This window comes from Gorilla gorilla, chromosome 11 (genome assembly GCF_029281585.2).
Source record: "Gorilla gorilla gorilla isolate KB3781 chromosome 11, NHGRI_mGorGor1-v2.1_pri, whole genome shotgun sequence".
In the NCBI taxonomy this organism is placed as follows: Eukaryota; Metazoa; Chordata; class Mammalia; order Primates; family Hominidae; genus Gorilla; species Gorilla gorilla.
The window spans coordinates 68,731,350-68,745,325 of NC_073235.2; the positions used below are offsets into that span (position 1 = coordinate 68,731,350).

The 13,976-nt window shown below is 32.1% G+C and overlaps 1 protein-coding gene and 1 long non-coding RNA gene across 3 annotated transcripts in view; one reads left to right on the forward strand and one right to left on the reverse strand.

Annotated features, from left to right (window-relative positions):
- LOC109025994 (uncharacterized) overlaps positions 1-13,976 on the forward strand; it is a 160,302-nt gene that overhangs the window by 106,315 nt on the left and 40,011 nt on the right. The gene's annotated exons all lie outside the window — the stretch shown is intronic.
- SCN9A (sodium voltage-gated channel alpha subunit 9) overlaps positions 1-13,976 on the reverse strand; it is a 179,578-nt gene that overhangs the window by 60,401 nt on the left and 105,201 nt on the right. The window lies entirely within an intron of this gene.

Here is a 13,976-nt window from a genome sequence, read left to right on the forward strand (position 1 = left end):
TGCAAAGTATTATGAAAAAAGATTAATAGTATGATGGCCATAAAAAATGTATAAACACATATTGAGGTCAAGTAACCTTAAATGTATCTATACTTGATCTTTCTATCTACACCATCCTGTAAAATAATAAACTTTATTATGTTTATTATACTAACAAGTACGTGGCCAAAATTAGATAAGGTAATATATTGATGTTAACTATCACTTTTGGAAAGTATTGACCACATCTTATTTTTTAAATTTTTAATATAAATTTATGGACACTGACAATCATTATTTGAGGACAACCTATACGCTATTTGCAATATAATACAAGTGTCAAATTACTAATGCCTGATCATTGAAAGCTCAGATCAAATAGTTGGCAAAAAACTTATTGATAGTTAAAATTTTTTAAAAAGATAAGTGCAAGATAAAGTCCAAATGTATTTTTTATTATCTCTTGAATTTAAATATATGTAGCAGGATGATATAGATAGAAGTTCTTTGATCCAGACCACAAAATCAAATACGGTTTTGAAATCAAAATGCCAATGACCATACCAACACCACCCATTTTGTATATAACATTTTAGTATATAGTAGAAAAGATCAAACAGTATTATTTATAATGTCAAGAAAGTGGCTACTAAAGTAAGCACCACATGCAAACTCTGAAACAAAGATCGAAGAAAATTAAACATGGCAGACTTACACATGGAGTAATGAATTCATTGTCATTATGATCATATAAGTGATCATAACGCAAATAGGCTTTTCCCACCCAGAGCTTTATGAGTAACCATGATGTTTACACGTACACACACACACACACACGAAGAAATCTTTACAAAAAATACATACAGCAACTGTAGCAAAACTCTGTCAAATTTCCCAAATATTGTTTTATAAAGGAGTAAAGCAGCATATCAATGGAAGAGTTAATTTTTCATTCTCATTTGCTAAATGACATGTGAATATTGAAAGCTACTAGTTACTACAACACAATTCTCTTATTAAGTTACAACTTTATCTTTTTTAGAGTAGTTCAAGCAAGCGCAAGTGCTAAAAATAATAAAATACTTATTTCTGATAAATTGATTCTCAATCTATGAATTTGTATTAATATGATAGCCCAATCTAAAGGTTTGATTTTTAGAGATTGACTTGGAAGCTAGAAGTATTCTTGATGGGTACCACATTAAATTCTCAATGTTATTATTATCACCTAGTATACAACATCATAAAAATGGCATTGATAAAGTATTGTACATAAGGAATGATGTAAGCAGACAATGTCTTTCTTATAACTGGAGTAAATAATTATGAACAACCTATTAAGAGAACTCCTCCAATCTATGTTGGCCTAGAGGCATTATTCCCACCAGGTCCAGGAGTTTGATAACAGTATCAGTTATGAAAGTATCAGTACAAAATTTCACTCAAAAACATGTTATTTAAACTGATTGAATTCATCTAAATTAGTTTAATTTAAAATAAGAAAATAGAAATTAATTATAACTGAATATTCTATAAAACTATAGAATAGGCTTTAAAATATAAACTATAGAATGAGTTTTAAAATATATAAGTTTTAAAATACAGATTAATCCAGGAAACGATGTTGGATAAACTTATAATTACTAATATGTATTTTGTGCCAATTGCCACAAAATCCAAAGTACCATACTTAGAAGACTACAGTTTTAATGGCTTCAATTCCTGACCTCTCGGCTGCACGTGAACTATCACCAGAGAAGTGAAAGACAAGGCCCTGTTATTCCGTGAAGTTAAGACCAGGCCCTTCATTTCTGAAAAAAGAATTATTGGCCTGGGTTTTGAGGTAAAGCAGTGGGAGGAATTGCTGATAGAAAGAATACAAAGCACCTCCTTGCTATTAGACACAATATTAACAATAGGAAATAGTCACAATGGTTTTTCTCTGAGCTGGTAACAACTTTTAAATAAAATGATTCTTATTTGCAGAATTCTGACTTTAGCTAAATTCATGAAAGCATTTTCAAACATCAATAATTGGCTTTCTCACTGTTTAAGAGAGCATTAACAAAGATTTATGCCAAATTAGATTATGAGCAAGTAAAAATTCACGTGATTTTATATAGTATATCTTGTTGTTGAAACTTTTTTTTTCATATGCAGGTTTTATGTTTATTTAATGGTCAATTGAATTCATCTTGACACAGAATTTTACATCGTAAATTAAAGTTATTCAATATTATTGTTCAATGGGACAGAAATTATCAAAATATTTAACATGAACTATTATTAATTAATTTGTATTTACAGCCAAATTATTATGGCTAATAGATTCTTAGACATTCAATGTTTCCTTGGGAATGCATTAAGTATTCAAACAGTAACTATTTCCATACTGTATATAAAATTAAATGTTTATAAGCATGCTTTAGCAATATAGACAGTTCTAGTCAATTCAGCCTTTGAAATCTATACTTGCTACAGTATAAGCTTCTTTAGTAGAGTTCTAAGAGAATACCTTTATATAGAAAGGCTGATATATATAATAAAGTTTTTTTTTCCTGCGGTGAAATATATTGAATTCTCACAGTAGGCATCACCATATTTAAGTACTTTGAATATATGTTTTTTACTATACAAGGAAGATCATATCAATTATTTGTATTATTTTATATGATTAATTTCTATATTATCTTCATTTCTTTAAACTCAATCATCTGTTTTTTAGTTTTCCATGTAATTTTGGAAATGAAAGAATGACTATACTATATTAGAGAAGTGAAATAAATGCTTTAGTATGAAAGAAATTTCTTTTGCTATTATAAATAAGACCTTCTGTAATTTTCACATGGATTTGATTTCTAATAAAAGGGAAGTATCAATTTTTGTTATCATTGGCAGTCTACTTATAAATAAAGTAAATATAAATATAAGCATAGGATCAAGAAGGTGGACTCACTAGTGTTAGGAATCAGAAGTGTACCATAATTAGCATTCCTGCCTTTTTATTAAATAATATGATATTGACTGTAAGTGCCTTCTAAAAGTGTCTTTTTAAAAATATGAAAGTGATATAGTTGACTCAAACATTTTAAATGTATAATAGTATTTACAGTGCAAAATAAAAGTTCCCTCCACTATCTCCTTGATTCAACCCCCTTGAGGTAATCAAGAGAGAGAGAAAAAGAGAGAGAGGAGAGAGAGAGAGAGAGAGAGAGAGAGAGAGAGAGAGAGAGAGAGAGAGAGAGAGAGACGTATCCATATTTTTCAGTGTGCATCCATACAACACTATAGCTGTGAAACAATCCTTATCTTGATTGTAAACTTATGTAGCTATTTAAGATGCTCCTTTTCAATTACTGAAAATATGTCCAAATTAAAAGCTTTATTATTCTTCATGGTTTTCTCTTTGATTGCCTTGAAGCTGTGTTTTCTACTATACTGCTTGAGTAGAAATTGTGTTAAATATATGTATCATATTAGAACATGTCCTAAGTTGTTCACTTACAAATTTATCACTGGCATTTCCTAAGATAAACATTAACGATGTAAGCCTATTTCATGCTATCATGGATGGTGGTTAATGCTAGTTAGTTATTTATTGTTCCAAGAGGTGTGAGGTAGGAGTGTCTAATGACTTGATAATCTAACGCTCAAAAGAAGAAACTATCAAACACATAGCAGCACTGTACAAAACACAGAACTCAACAAAAACCTTACTCAAAGAGAATGATTGATGCTGAAAAGAACTGAAAAATGTTACATTTCAAGTACATACTATAAACTGTTTGCTTCACACAACAAAAAAAAGATATTCTTTAAGGAGCAGAGCCTAGAATGGTTATTTCACCTGAGCCTTAAAATACTCACAAAAGACAGTAAGAAAGTTGAGAGAAGCAAATCAAAAGGAGGAGATGGGTATAAAAGAGAAGAAAAATTATGGCAGACAGTGGTAAACTAAGCTCCATTATCTGTTAATAAGCAAGAAAGACATTTTAAAATTAGTTTCAAGTTACTATTATCCATCTTTTAATTTAACTGTGTAGTTTTACAGTCAATATCTATAATTGTGTTCTTGAATCATTAAGGAGTAAAATAGTAAATTTCAATTAAAGGATCAAAGGATCCTTTGAGAAGAAATCCACACATAGTTACTATGTGGCATAAGAGTCCAATATTTTCCAAGTTTCCCATTATGTTACAGGACAACTAGATATTTAAATACTGTCTTCTGGTGTAGAACCAAAATAACCTTTCTTCTCTCTTGTAATCATTCAGGGCCTTTATTTTTTTCCTTCTGGAGAAATATGAACATTATCCTCTTATAGAGTTTTTAAAATTGGAGGTCATTAATATTATTGATATTACTATTTGTGCTTTTCATCTTGAGTGTAATCACATTTCTTAACATGATTTAGATTTCTGGGCCCCTTGAGGTCTCTACAATCTTTTTTTTGATATGAAATTTCTCAAGATTCTTTTTAAAAGGTAATGCCTCAAGTTAAAAAATCACTGAAGCTCAGGAATTTCAGGAACAAAATGGAAATAATTTAAAAATACTCCAGATATTATTGATCAGTGGAAAACTCAACTGTATTTTCTTCTGTTGTCCAAGTTTTAATGTTACTTCCACTAATTTAGCAGAAAATTGTCAGTTTATTAACTAGTTGCAATAAATTCTGGGCTCACATTCTAATTATGGGCAACTAAAACTTTAGCTCTTTTTTTAAAAAAAGGGCAAGAAAACCAATTTTTTTCCTTTCCTATTTTTCTTTGTCTATTGCTAGCAGAGAAATATTGTGTAGGCTCTGGGAGGAATAGCTACTCATTCAGTATGAAACACAACAGTTCCATCACAAGGTCAACATGATATATAGTATTCTGTTGGTGAAATAATGAGGTCAAATCTCAACCACCACCAGAGAAATTCAGAATAAAACCAGTGATTTCACGGAGACCTCTTCTTTTTCTCAGAATCTTCTACCTAGGGCACTTTCTATCCAATAACATGAAAACTTACGTGACTAAATGATAAGATATGAATATAAAGAAATCATATAAAAGCAACAACAGTTGGCCATATAAGAAGGCTAGACTGGCTACAGATTTCTCAGCCAGGTCCTATAGTATCATCTTGAAGCATCTTTCTAATGAAAAGAACAGAAGCAAAGAGCTAGGAGTATAAAGTGGCCATTGATATTCAAGGGCTCTCTCTGTGCTCTGTCACAGAACTGCTACACTGTTTGCAGAGAAAGCAGCTGGAATACAGTGGGTCAAATCAGAGTGTCTTTAGAAGCAAACATTTAAACAATTTTGCTATTTATGCCAGCTTAAAAAAATGCAACGAGTAGGTAAAGAAGGATTGGAACCTTAGCAAACATAAAGGCAAAGTGTAGATACGCAGATTCAAGCTTCGTAAATATTATCTATAATTTTGAAACAAACAAGAATGACAAACACAAAGTAAGCTACCTAGATATCTGAATCATTTCTGTTAACTACTAATACTACCCACAATGAAGGAGGGCAAGGAAAAGTGAATTTTAATGAATGGAATAATTACTAGCTTTTTAAACATGTGGATTTCTAATATTGAAAATATAATGTAAATAGAAATTTTACATGGATAAAATAACTGTATCCTTTATGTAGGCAGCTTTTGCTAAAGTGCCATATTTCAAGTCATTCTTAATTGAATATTCAGTTTTTTTCTTAAGAGGATGACCATTCATTAACATGCACCTCATCTTTTCTAATAGCTTGGTAAAAAAGTAATAATAATTTATGAATTCAAAACATATATATGCATATGTTTATATGTCTATGCATGTATATATATTTCTAGAAATAGCTTTCTCAAAAATTATATGTTTTATCTATACCTATATAAATAATATTGGGTGTATATGCATCCTTATTTAGGCTCTAGTTGAAGAAAATTCACCATATTCTGGAATAAAATAGTTCTCTATGAGAATATTGCCTCTAAATCCCCACCAAATTTGAAATAGAAAAATATATCTTTTACTTAGGCCACCTTTAAAATTATCTTCGAATAAACTGGAACACTAAAATAACTAATTTTTCATTTGAAACTGTTAGCAATATTATCCCTAAGGTGTGTCAATTTCAGGATAAAGTTTTGCTTTCATCATTGCACAATAGATAACAATAATACAAACATCTCAACAATGACAGAGAAATTCAAAATATGAACTAGATTATAAAAAGGAGTCAAGATTCTTATTGGCAGAGATTCCTGCCCCCATCCTAGAACTATTAAAGTTCAGTCATTCAACAAAGTATTCTAAAATTAAAATATATCTTAGTATGTATTTTTAATACATTTTAGAAATATTCAATAAGGCAATACATATTAATCTGTATCTAATTTCAGTAAAAGTGTTCTATGTGTTATTGATAGATAGGATTTATAATATGCTCTAAACCTCTTAGTTTCTAGAGACTGATCTGATTATGTATATAATCAGAAACTTATTCTTATCAATGAGTAATATTACTTCTGGAATAAAATTAAACATTTTGAACACTTATCACTTATTCATTCATAGGCAAGGCCTATCAACTTTTAAATGATGCATTTTTTATAGGAGCAAATAAAATCAAATGTTAATTACTGAGATGATTTAAAAAAATAAAGTCCCATAACTAACAGTGCATAAAACCATTTCAAAATGTATTCAAAGTTTATACTAGAAGCAGGGTACTTTGGCTTTGACCCCAACTTTCTAGATGTGTACTAAGAAAGCATGAGTCTCAATTTGCTTATCCATAAATACATAACTAGAATTATTAAATTCACAGCTAGAATTACAATGATCTTTTCCTGCTCTGAGATTTTATATTTATGCCAGAAACACTTCTTCCACAATTTTTTAGAGTTTTGATCTACTTAATTTAAATGTGACAATTTAATGTGATATACATCTCTCTATATTTTTATGTAGATTAAATCAGGAAGGGAAGTTGATAGAGGTTTTCAAATTAAATGTTGCTTCAATGGCTACTGTTACATTCTGCATTTTACTTTTATAATCAATTCAATAAAAATCTACAGATCATGCACTTGAAATCACTTAAGCACATGAAGGTTACATCAAAGAAGTCATCAAGAGAATCACAAAAAAATAATCAAATTGCCCTGGTGACATGCTGTGATGTCACTTTATCTATTGAACAACTGTATATGTTTCTACTTTCTTGCAGTGGGTCAGGCAGAAAGGTTTTGTAGCTGAACAGCATGCAAGACATTGAAAAAATATCGTATGTATGATTTTTTTAGGTAACCTGTGTAAAAGTGGTGACATATGTCTCTGCCTGGTTAAAAGCACAGAGCTGCATCCTTGATTGATCCAGTTTGATATTACCCCTGTGAGAAGAAGGTTAGGTACTGAATTTTAGAAATGCAGCATGATGAAAGAGTTTAGTCAACTGTGTTTTAAAATGTTTAAAGTCATATACCTGTAAGTAGAAATTAGTTACATATTTGAAAGTACATGCTATATACTCAACCTTAAGCAATATATTTGAATCACAGTACTAAGATTAAATGTCATTCAACAGAGACTTAAAAACAATCAATTAAACAGTTACATAATTCTACTCTACTATTTAAAAATTGAATTTAAATACTATAATGTGCTAATGCAATGTTTTGCATTCTATTTTTCCTTAAATGCAAGCAACATTTAAATATAAGTGATTCTCAGTATAGGGGGTGAGGTGGGAGTAAGAGTATCCAGCTTTAAAAAGCATATTCTAAAATTAGCATTTCTTGATTGACTTATTTTTATTTAATTAATTTTGACATTTTAAACAGCATTGCAAAAAAGTGAAGTTTCCAAATTTATCAAAATATAAAGAATAAGACACATTGATTTGAATATGTCAGACAAATATTTCATTGTTTTTAGGCATGTAAACAAATCCAATGAAGATGGAAAGATTTTTCAAATTCTTTGGAAACAACCTGAAAAAAAGAAATGGTCTAAGTGCAATTCTACAGAAGAGTGCTTTTAAAAAAATCTATGCATAAAAAATAGAATCAAATGCCAATTTTATCCAACAGCATAACTGTAACTAATCCCTAAATCTTTCAAAGTCAAATGCATTTTTAAGAGATTATTATATTTTCTAAAGTGTAGTAATAAGCAGAACGTAAATCTAAAACTTTGATTAAAAATCTAAAGAGAGAAAGTCTTGATAACAATGTAATTAAAACCACCACATAGTAAAAGGACATTAAATATTTAATTGGGGAACTGCAAATATTGAAACAACTTTTTATCAGGTCAACAAAATGACTACAGTTCATAATAATAAGCATATTTAAGTCTCTGCAAAGATAATGACTTTGTAAACTGAACACTGAATAGATGAATGGGTGGATAGATGAATGAATGAGTGAATCAGGTGAACAATATGAATGTTTGTTCCTCTGCCTGAGATTTCCTTCTGTACCACATCTGCCCAGTGAAATTCTCTCCATACTCTAAGGTCTGGTCTAAGTGCCACCTCCTTTCATGTGAAGTCAGCCAGATATAGCCCCTTACTCAATGCATCCTCAATGGACTAGTTTAGTGTCCTGTTACGGATTGTGCTTTGCTTTGTTCTGTGTTATAATTTTTTGTATATTTACCTAAGGTGCAAGCTATTAGAGTGTATACTTTTTGTTGTCAATGATCAATCACCCTTTACTTTTGAAGTACATGAAGTTTTTAGTGTGGTTTTTGGGGGACTCAATATTTATAGGGGGCCAAAAATATTTCATGAGCGTAATTTAGGAGAGAAAAACTCTATGTCTATTATAATTCTGGGCAGAGAGTCATAGAAAATTTTAATGTGTTCTCTACTATGCACAAATAAAAGAATAAAATATCTGTGTTCAGTAACATAATATTTATGTAATTAAGAAATAAGATTATACAGGTAGAATAAAGTTTATATTTTACTTATGCCTTTGTATTATGTTGAGCCACATGAAATTTCTAGTTTTTGCAGATTAAAAATGGTTGGATATTTAGTTTTTTATTATTTAACTTAAAATATTCTTATTTTCATATATATTTTCTAATTCAATAAATAAAAATTAACTTTTGTTTTTTGGTAATTTTATACAATATGTTTCAAAGTATAACATTATAATTGATGCATATTATTCCAAATTATGCCTAGTAACTGCATCTCTTAAAATAGAAAATTACCATCCTTCAATTCTTTTGACATTTTCATAAAGGAATAATAATAATTAGTAGCAGTAGTAATATTGGAGAAGCATGTCTGACCTTGTTAATACCTTCCAAGGTATCTTACCAAGAAAATCCAGATTTTATTCAGGGTAGCAATATGCCCAGATAAATGTCCTGCCTCAGCCAGGCTACCTTGTTGTTAGGGGTGGCCATGTCACACTGTTCTTGCCAATAAGACATAAGCCAAAGTTGGATAAGGATCTCTGGGAAAGTTTTGCCCTTCCTCAGGCAAGTGGGATAGTCATTACTTCTGCTTCTTTCTGTTTCTTTCTCTACATGGGTATTGGATATAAAGCTGTAGGTGGAACAGTCACGTCTAATCATAGGCATTAATATAGAAGAAAAAACACGTGAAGACTGGCAGAAGGGAGAAGAGATGGAGCCTAGGACATGGAGGCCACGTGGACTGCTGATCTGTGGATGTTTTAAAATGTGAAAACAGAATGTTCTATCCAGTTATGCCAATGTAGTTAAGTCTCTGTTGCATGCAGTTAAACAGAGTCCTGACTCAGAAATAGCCAAAAATAACATAACACACACACACACAAATAGGGATTACCCATGTACCCTTAAGTAAAATAGGTTTATTCAAATAGTTAAGATCTTAACATGTGTACCTTGGTGTGGCAGTAAGTGTACTCCCTAGCCTCTAATATAGCCTTAATGTGAAAGATAATATAATAATAAATCAATTCTACTTAATACATTGTCCTGAGAGAACACAAAGGTTCAAAGAGAGCAAAGTGATGTGTAGAAAAAATTATGCCAAATTGATTTAATACTTTTCTGTAATAACATAATAAGTCATGACAAAGGAGATGCTTTAAAGGCAATGATCTGGACTTTAGTGATATTTCTGAGTCACTTGCCAATTTCATCAACAAGCCAGGGAGAGCTGGATAAGTCTTAGTAGCACTAAGAACCTCATAGTTACCTCAGCAAGGTTTTCACCTAGAGAAGAATGAATGTATCAGGCAGAAGCTACAAGAACTTGAATTTGGTCTAGATGAGTTTGTCATATTTATCAATAATTTGCATGAAAAAATAGACACATTAATATATGCAAAAATAAATATACAGATACACATGAAATACTATAACGTATAAAATATGCATTTAATATTGAATAAATGGAAAGGAAAGGGTTATGTAGTCTTGAGAAAGAAATATATTCTAGAAGTAAAATCAGTTTTACTTTTCAATAAAGAAGGGAATAAGATAGTTTTGAAGAAACAAATCTAAACACTTAAAATATAAAAATCACACATTATTACCAAGGTAGACTATAACCTAATCAGTCAGCATTAAGGTGGATTAGAAGCACAATATCGGAATCCCAATGAATCAGCAAATGTACAATACCATTACAACAAAATTTCACCCTGAATTACACCATTACAGAGGTATAGCAGAAAACAATTATACTACTACTCATTTTCTTGCCTTTCTATGGCATGTAGTATAATGATTAAAGCTTGGGGTTTAAATTTATAAAGACCCCCAGATACGTCCATGACTAACCAAATCTTTTCTTAATCTTTTAGAATCTCAGTCATCTGCAAATATAGATGAATTATATTTACTTCCTAAGGAGTTCACAAAGAGGAAAATTATATAATGTGTGTAAAGGGGCTACTGTATACATTTTATCCGTGTGTGTGTGTGTGTGTGTGTGTGTGTGTGTGTGTGCGTGCTTTCTTCTTTTGCATCTACCTCTCAAATGTGTTTGATCCGCTGTTCTCAGCTGCTGTCTATGGTTCTGTCATGCAGTAGATGCTCTAAGGCACTGTCCACATCCTGCTTTCCAGCGAGCTGCTCATTCCCCCAGCTGCCAAAAGTGTTGGATGCTGAAGGCTCACATCTGAATCCCTCTTTGGGCCTTATCGTGGCAGAAGGGAGGTGCTTCCCCCAAGGTTATACCGTTCTCCCCTGGAAAGGTAAAGGGAGAGCCTGCATCCAATGAATGGTGTGGAGAAGAAAGGCCTGACCCTCTTGCTTTGTTTTGGAACTACTCCAGAGGGTCGTCACAGCATCAGAGATGCCAATAGGATCAGCCGAAATCTCTGTTGCAATTTTAACAGTTCAACTTCTCTCTCTGCCCAATAATTTTGCATGCCTCACTTTTTACAGATGTTACGTTTCGTTCCTGAAAACACTTCTCAGTAAATCTCAGATTTCTCTCTCAGGATTGGTTTCCCAGGGAACTGACCCCTACACAATCCTGTGATTAATGAAAGTTAACATACAAAATCCCAACCTATCTACAACTCTGACTTTTCTTCTTTCCTTAAGATTTACCTTTCCATATACCTCCTGTTCAGGTTCACTGCCTGTACTGCAAGTAGTTCAAATTTATGATGCCACCAAATTAAACTCTGTATTTCCCCTACCTCCTCAATTTTCTCCTCCATCAGTGTATTCTTAATTGCATCAATAACCATCTAGTCTTCTAAGTCAAAATTCTTTGTTGTGGGTTGAATTGTAATCCTCCAAAAGTTACGTTGAAGTCCTAACCCTGGCATGTTTGAGTGTGATCTTATTTGGAAATATGGTCTTTGCAGACACAATGAAGATGAGGTCATTGTGTGGGTCCAAATCCAATATAACTGGGGTCCTTATAAGAAGAAAAGACAGAGACACACAGGGAGAAAACTATGTGGGTACCGGGCCAGAGATTGGGATGATGCAGCTGCAAGCTGCAAGGATTGCCAACAACCTCCAAAGTTAGAAAGCAGCAAGGCAGGATACTTACTAGAGCCTTTAGAGAAATCATGGCCTTGCTCAGACCTTGATTTCAGACTTCTAGCCTCCAGAACTGGCAAAAGAATAAATTTCTGTTGTTGTAAGCCACTGAGTTTTGCTAATTTGTTACAACAGCCGTAAGAAACTAATACATCCTTGGATCAGTTCACAATCTTATATATCTAGACCCTGAGCCCTTATATTTTAACTTTCAAGTTAATCCAGATATTAAATTATTGCAGCTGTGTGAGAACATGATCTTTTTTCCCTCAACAATTCTTAGCACAGTGCTTAGAGCATAGTAAGGTGTAATAAATATTTATTGACAAATGGGTGCATTTCTTGCTTCCTTTAAGGCTTATCATGAGGAAGCACTTCACTGCCAGTGGTAAAAAAGCCTGTGTAGTGTGTTGTTAATGTTTGGAGTGTGCTTGGAGGGCTTCATTGCACTTCAGGAGAAGCCTGACTCTGAGAAGAGCCATCAGTTCAGTGCCTGCATTCTTAGAAACAGTGAAAAGAGTATTATTCTCATGGGTACCTTTGAGATAACAGCGTGTCTTTCTTGATTCTGACACTGACTGTCTCTTCAGAGAAGTACTATTGTTCTATTTCCATTTGTTTCCTCAGAACTGTTTAAGATATTTGACTAAACCGTTTGTTTTAACTCATCTCTTTGGTTATTTTCTGATAAGAGGTTTTACTGTAAAATATTTTGATTTGATTCTGGAGTGTATTTTTAACTGTCTATCACGTTGAGGAAATCTGTCAACCTGAAAACTTATACTAGGAGAGCACTGAAAATTCTCCATAAACTCTGATGAGAAACCAGGATGCTAGGTCATAAATAAAAGAGAGGGTTTTTGGGTAGGGAGAAGAGAGGGAGAGATATCAAAGGTCAGTGATGTTTTTTCCCCTTGCTCAAAATGCAGGTTCTTAAACAAGCAAAAGGGGAAATATACCCATAGCCCCTGAATAAAGAAAATAATATCTCAGAAACCTGAATCCAAGTAAGTAGGGATTAAGTTGGCATCATTTATTTTAAAAATTATTTTTGACACATAATAATTGTACATATTTATGGGGTACATGTGATAGTTTGATACATGTATACATTATGTAATTATCAAATAGGGTAACTAGCAGATCCATAGCTTTGAACATTTACCATTTCTTTGTGAGGAGACCATTTAAAAACTTCTAGCTATTTTGAAATATACGACACATTATGGTTAACTCTAGTCATCCAATGATTCAATAGAACACCAGAACTTATTCTTTCTATCTCACTGTAGCTTTGTACCTGTTGACCAATCTTTCCCCATACCTCGCTCCTCCAAGCCTCCCATCCTCCGATAACCACTATTCTACTATCTACTTCTATGACAACCCTTTAGATTCCACATATGTGTGAGATATTTGACTTTCTGTGCCTGGCTGATTTCACTTAACATAATGTCCTCCAGGTTCATTCATGTTGCCACAAATAACAGGATTTCATTATTTCTTATGGCTGAATGGCATTCAATTTTTCTTATGTACATTTTCTTTATGCATTTATTTATTTACGATCATTTAGGTTAATATGATAACTTGGCTATTGTGAACAGTGCAGCAATAAACATATAGGAGTACAGTATTCTATGTTTACTGTATCTCCTCAACGTACTGATTTCATTTCATCTGGATATTTACTTAGTATTGGGACTGCTGGATCATATGAAAATTCTATCTTTAACTTTTTAAAGAACCCCCATATTACTTTCCATAATGGTGGTACTAATTTACATTCTCACAATCAGTGTGTAAGGATTCCCTTTTCTCCATATCCTTTTAACACTTATATCTTTTGATTTTTTGATGGTAGCCATTTTAACTAGGGTGAGGAGATACCTCAAGATAGGTTTGATTTGCATTTCCCTGGTGATTAGTGATGTTGAGCATATTTTCATTTATCTGTTGGCATTTCTTTGTCTTCTTTTGAGAAATATC